The sequence below is a fragment of the Medicago sativa genome, chromosome 4 (genome assembly GCF_051527215.1).
Source record: "Medicago sativa cultivar Bolivia chromosome 4, Bolivia_mono, whole genome shotgun sequence".
Taxonomy (NCBI): domain Eukaryota; kingdom Viridiplantae; phylum Streptophyta; class Magnoliopsida; order Fabales; family Fabaceae; genus Medicago; species Medicago sativa.
In genome coordinates, this window is record NC_140752.1 from 15,439,564 (window position 1) to 15,445,988 (window position 6,425).

Genomic DNA, 6,425 nt, shown 5'->3' on the forward strand with positions numbered 1-6,425 from the left:
TTTGTGTGGGAAAAAAATCTTCTTACAAATTTGTTGGAGGAGTTGGAAGGCTTTGTGAGGGTTGACGAGGAGGATAAGTGGAGGTGGAACTTGGGGGAGGAGGAGGTTTTCACGGTGAAATCGTTGTATGAGAAGTTGGAGGAGGGTGGGAGGGTGGAGGGAGGTAGATCGGAGGAGGAGAAGCGTGTTTTTACCAATATTTGGAAGACCGGTGTGCCTTCTAAGGTTCCCGCTTTGGTGTGGAAGGCACTTCTTGATAGAATACCAACTAGAGTGAATTTGGAGATTAGACGTTGTTTACCTCCGGATATTGTTTCTAATTGTGGTTGGTGTGGTGTGGTGGCCGAAAGCACATCCCATATTTTCCAACATTGTGATATGGCTAGGAGTATATGGTTGAAGCTAATGGATTGGCTAGATTTGAATTTCATTATGCCTCCAAATATGTTTATACATTGGGAGTGTTGGAGTGGAGGAATTTTCAATACGAAGATTCGGAAGGGATTGAGAATGATTTGGCAAGCGGCGATTTGGGCTATTTGGAAAGCTAGGAATGATAACATCTTTAATGCGGTTGTGACAAGGTGGGAAGAGGTGGTTGAAGAGATCAAAGTCTTGTCTTGGAGGTGGTTGTTGGGGAGAAATAATGTGCCGACGTGTTTATTTTATGAGTGGGATTGGAACCCACGTGCTTGCTTGTTGAGATAACTGGTGTCTTTTTTAGTGGGTGGCTTTTTGGTTGCGGATGGTGTTGGTTGTTGGAGGTTTTACTGGCAGCAGTGCGGCAGAGAGTTTAGGCTACGCAGGTCTAAGTTTTGTAGGTTTTTGTTGTTTTCCTGTGTTGGCTTTGTATTAGGGTGGAGGGCTCGGTGAGCTTTTGTGGTGTTGTCCTAGGGCGCAGTTTGCTGTTCCTATCAGGCTATGTTTTTATGATGTCTTTCTGCTGGTTTTGTTTCAATTGCCTTTGGGGAAACTGCACCTGTTGTGTTTTTGGGGTTTAGGCAGCAACTTCTGTTTTTGGGACCTGAATTTATGTTGTTTTAGGCCTAGGTGGTGAGGCTGAGGTATGCATGCCGTCTTGTAGCATGTATATCTACGCATCATTATTTGGTGTGTTGTTATTGTTCCTTTTAGGGTGGTTTTTAGGGGTTTTTGTTCGAGCCGGTAAATTGTAATGGCAACCGATTTCCCCTTGTATTTTTTTCTCCACCCGAGCTTGTTAGTGCATCTCGCACGGGCTTGAGGGTTAATAAATCTTTTGCTGTTTCAAAAAAAAACTAGACCATTGACCCGTGCTCCGCACGGGTCTTACCGACCAAAGAGACATCAATTTGTCTGTCCATAGTACTTGTCAAGTAAAACATATTATTCTAAAATAAAATATAGTTTTCATATAAGTCGTATTATAAACATAAATCCACATATAAGTCTTATCATAAACATAAATATAGTTCTCAGATTAGCACACTGTGGATTAGTGTGAATTCACTAACAAACTGAGAACACTAAATTTGCACACACACACTAATCCAATTTTTAAGCAATGCAAATCTGATTCACTAACAAATTGAAGTGTTCAATCCCACTTGTGGTAAGAATCATTCAACTTAAATTAAAGATATCAATGGATACAATCGGTGCATGCCACTCAATATATAAGTTGTTAATTGTTATGGAATGTGATATGTTCTACAAAAGACACCCCCTAGTAGTTTTGACTTACAAATTTCATTACATACATCTGTCACCATTGAGATATCAAAATACATTAACCATAGCACAATGAAAGCTTAAGTTGACCTTCATGAATATATGATATGCCCCTTGCAGTTACATGATCCTTCACACTCATAATTTGCATATACAAACAGTTTTCCATTTGATCCAAGCCATGCACCAAAAAAGAACAATCATGCTTGCACTTGATTCTTTCCTCTGCTCAAATACATTTCAAAAATAGTAACGAATAAAATCACCTTAAAAGTTGCTTAAAGTGAAAAGAAGAGGAACGATCATGGATAGAAGGATAAATATTGAAATTTGAGATTACAATGAGAAATGCATTTTGAAAATCAATAGCAGAAAAGATTCACAATTGAAGAAAAAATGAGATGTAAGATTGGAGGACATAGAAAGAAAGGCAAGCAACAAAGTAACCTTTACATCATGCACAAACAATGTACATTGAAAAGTCATATAAAAGTAAAAAGATCCACATATTTATCTTGTCTGCAACCATGTAAGCATGCCTTGAGTAAAATGGATGGAAAGGTAAAAATAATAAAGACAAACATACAACGAATAGAAAATGGAAAAATAAGCCGTAAGGTTTTAGTTTGATGAGACAATAATGTTTTCAATTGAGGCCTAACCTTCTTTTCTTTAGTTTTCTTTGTACTCTCTCTCAAGTCGACTAACTCTTTGTTCAAGATCAGCTATGCTTACTTCAGATAAATAGCTGTAGCTTTCTGTTTGAGTCTCAGACTGACCGATTATGTCTCTTGACAGCCTTCAATCATTGCTCTCATTCCCATCTTCCAAGACATGCTCACCATCCTCAACAGATAACAAAGGAGTCAGAGTATTATCTTTTGGAGGTAAACTTGGAGCATCAGAATCAACATCTTTATCACCTATCAAACCATCTTCAACAGAATTTTCATAGGACATAGATTTCAAATGTTCAGGAATTGAACCAAAAGGAATAGTTAAACTCAAAGCGTTTATATTGAAATAAGTCTCCTTATTACCTAAATTGTGGACAAATTACTAATTTGTAAGGGGAAAGTCACATGTGAATGAATTTCTAAACAGGGTGAATTACATGAAAGTAGTCTTCGAATTGACTCAACAATTTCAATAGAGAGAAAATTACCACCGAAATCAAGTGATTTAAAAACTTTGCAACCTCAAGCATCTTAGTAAAGTTAGCTGGTCTGAATCTTGACAAATTGCATATTTGAAAATTACTTCACATACAAAACATTAATTCTTTAAAAGATAATCTTCTGTTTTTGAAACCTATCTAACATTGAATCAAACATTGCATTTTTTTTTGTTTCTTTTAATAAAGCTCTAACCTGAGATTGGAATTATTTTAAAAAGAAATCATCAAACAGGTTTGACAACTTAGCTACTAACCTCAAACCTCATCCTGCTCAAACTAAACAAAAGTTCCTCTTGCATTCCATTTAATTGAAGCTTGAATGTCACACTATATGATTTTGCAGCAGAAAAAAATTTATGAACAACTTTTTATATGGACTAACCAGATTATATAATTACATTGATGTCCCTAGGGGGAACAAAATTAAAAGGGATACTATATGCATCTAAGTTTTGCATAAAAGACAAAGAAGTAACATAAGGAAGATTATACAACTAAAGTCTTGAAGAAATATGAAAAATTCACGTTGTACAGCTGAAAAATAATAACCTCAATTAGATCAAAGCACTTCATAGTCTATGTCAGAAACGTCGTTGAGTTTCTGCAAAACAATAACCTCAATTAGATCAAAATACTTCATCTGCAATAATATCAAAGTTGTATTGAAACCAATGACTGCATCTGCAATCCCTAATAAGAAATCAGATTTAAACTATACCTTTTTTTAGCCAAGACAAGACATTAGTTTCTTATTATATACCCAGATTTTGGGTGTGCTACATCAAGGCCATAGGATAAAAGCATCTGAAGGCAGAACAAAACAAAAAATGAGGTAGAACCTTGTTACCTTGGCCATACAGAAAATTGAAAGCACTAAAACAATTAGAAGTATAAAAATATTTATCACTCCTATCAGATAGCCTAAAGGATCGTTACAACTTACCTACCAACAAAAGACAATGCCTAAAGGATTCATATTTGAGTGAGGAAAAGTAAAATTCAAAATGTTTTCCAACATATATTTATAAAAATTGATTTTACAATGAAAAAATTCTTCTCATAAAAGGACCCTCATCAATAAATTCAACATCAATTTATGCTCTTCCAATTGCTTATTCAAACAATTAACAAAATATAAAACATCTTTTATTAAATAGTAATGGAAGGATTTTAAAAGAAATACCTTTCCTTTATCACCATCTATTCACAGATTCAATAGGAGAGAATGTTCGCCGATAAATAGTTGGCACCACAGATGGTCTCAAGTTCACCGTCAAGTTAATCCGTGTTAGGGGGAAGGTCATTTTGTGAAGCGGTGGAGATTTGAGAGATATAAAAATGAGAGCTGGCTGCATTTACCATTGGAAACGCACAATAGATGGATGAGTGGATATTAAAAGGTTAGGAAGGTTGAAATTCAAAAAGTATGAAAATTATCAGTTTTTGTTTTCATTTTCACTGCTCAGTGTGTTTCTTTATTTTTTTTTCCAAAAATAATGCACTGAATGTGGCTTAAGAATAGGAATCGACGCAACAAATCAGGAGGGGAGCAGAATTTAGAAAATAGGGGACGATTTTGTTTTGTTTTTAATAAAAAATAGGAAGAAGTTGTTAAATTATTGAGAGTGTTCAAAAAAAAAAATTAAATGCAAATAAAACCATTGATTTCTAATCAAGGAGAAATCATTTTGAGCAGAATTAACAACTTCTTTTGAGCAGTGATAAGCACAATAATCCCTTCAACGTATTCTCTTTCTCAAAAGATATTAACAACTAATTTTTTTTTAAATGCAAATAAAACCATTGATTTCGAATCTGCAAATAAAATTATTGAGAGTATTCTCTGTGATATGTTGATGAAGTTGTTTAAGATCAAGGAGAAAGAGTAGGAAGCAGATAAGGTTAAACCAGAAAATAAGCATTAGGGTTAAAACAGTAAATCTATGCAATATGTTTAGGTTAAAATTAGGGCTAAAATATTCACCCGGGTTAACTTTTATTTATAAGAAGATTACTTTTTTATACCTCTAATATTAAAATAGTATCACGATTTTTAAATTATTCACTTCATAAAAATTAAACATGAAAACTGAGTAACCGAAAACGCCATAAATAATCATACACAAAACTTCTCACAGGATATTGGATATTCATAAATATTAGAGCACTGATTTATAAAATATATTTATAAAATAATATAGGAAAATATAAAAATATTTGTACCAAAAAAAAAAGGAAAATATAAAAATATTTATAAAAAAATTATTGTTAGAACTGATTTATAAAATATATTTATAAAAAATCCCGCACAAAATTTGTTGATAATGTTTTAATATATAATACAATTAAAAAATATTAAATTAATAAAAAAATGAGAACAACGTTAGTACAAAAAAAAAAGAATTCTTGTAAAAAAATATTAGAAGAGAAGAATATGTGGTTCTATTTAAAAAAAAACAAGAAGAAGAAAAGGATGATATAGGCGCGTTACGAAAAAAGGGTAATAAGATATCATAAAAATTGAACCAAATAAAACAAATTTAAAATATTCCCTCCCCTTCCCTCCCCTCCCCATCAAAGCCTCCGAACCAAACAGACCCTTAATATAGAGGAGAACACAATTTGTGTCGATGTCGAGCCACATTAACAACATTTCAAGTATTAATCTATAGATTTGTACTACTGAACAAAAGCCGGCCCTAGTTTTCTATTGAGAGAAACTCCAACTTCTCTCTAAACTTTCTTTCCCCTTCGTTCATCGAGGAGGGGTGGTTTTACGTCATTTTTTGACCTAGAATCACCCCTCTACATCTTTTTTCTCTTTTCTTTCAATCTAAATAAGTGGTTTTCACATAGATCAAGTTTCTTCTTTTGTGTTTTTTTTTTGTGATTTCGCGTCTTGTCGCGGTGTTCGTTTAGTTCCTATTGAAAGATCGGCATCAGTCAATTACAATTTCAACAAATGATTTGGGCGTCAACGTTGCAGATCCGGAAGCATGTGAATTTCGGTGACTTAGGTTTTATCATATTTTTTGTAGGCATTTTGCCGTTTTATGCTATTAACTTGGGTGCTTTGAGTTTGTTCACATATTCACCCTTTACGTTTTTTAGCTATGTTTGTATCTGATGTACTCTATCAATTTGAATGAATGAATATCGTTTTGTTTTTGTCAAAAAAAAAAAGTATTAATCTCTTGACGAAATGAAGTTTTTTATTATCAAACTATATTTTTACGAAGATTAAATAATAGGTCAAACATAAATATGAAAACTGTACAATAAGATATCATAAACTATATATTTCACACGTTAGAACTTTATGTGATAGAGAGTTGATATTTGATAACCTTTCCAACATGTTCGTTTAATTTTACAAAAATGCTAAATGTCCCGAAAAGCATCATCCCGAAGCTATCCCGAAGCTGATTTCCACTAAATCCGGGATTAAGTAAATTAATGGCCATTGGATTTCTGTTTTAATTGACTGCTTAATAAAAAAAATAAAAAATAAGAACCCCACCGACCTATGAAGCCTGGA

The 6,425-nt window shown here is 33.4% G+C and overlaps 1 long non-coding RNA gene across 1 annotated transcript; it reads right to left on the bottom strand.

Annotated features, from left to right (window-relative positions):
• Nucleotides 1–1,555: 1,555 nt before the first annotated feature.
• Nucleotides 1,556–4,290, bottom strand: LOC146926669 (uncharacterized). The gene is made up of 4 exons (XR_015005467.1): nucleotides 4,071–4,290; nucleotides 3,606–3,691; nucleotides 2,373–3,488; nucleotides 1,556–1,935 (listed from the first exon to the last, which is right to left on the bottom strand). It is a non-coding gene; the product is annotated as an uncharacterized LOC146926669 (long non-coding RNA).
• Between the last annotated feature and the right edge of the window lie 2,135 nt (nucleotides 4,291–6,425).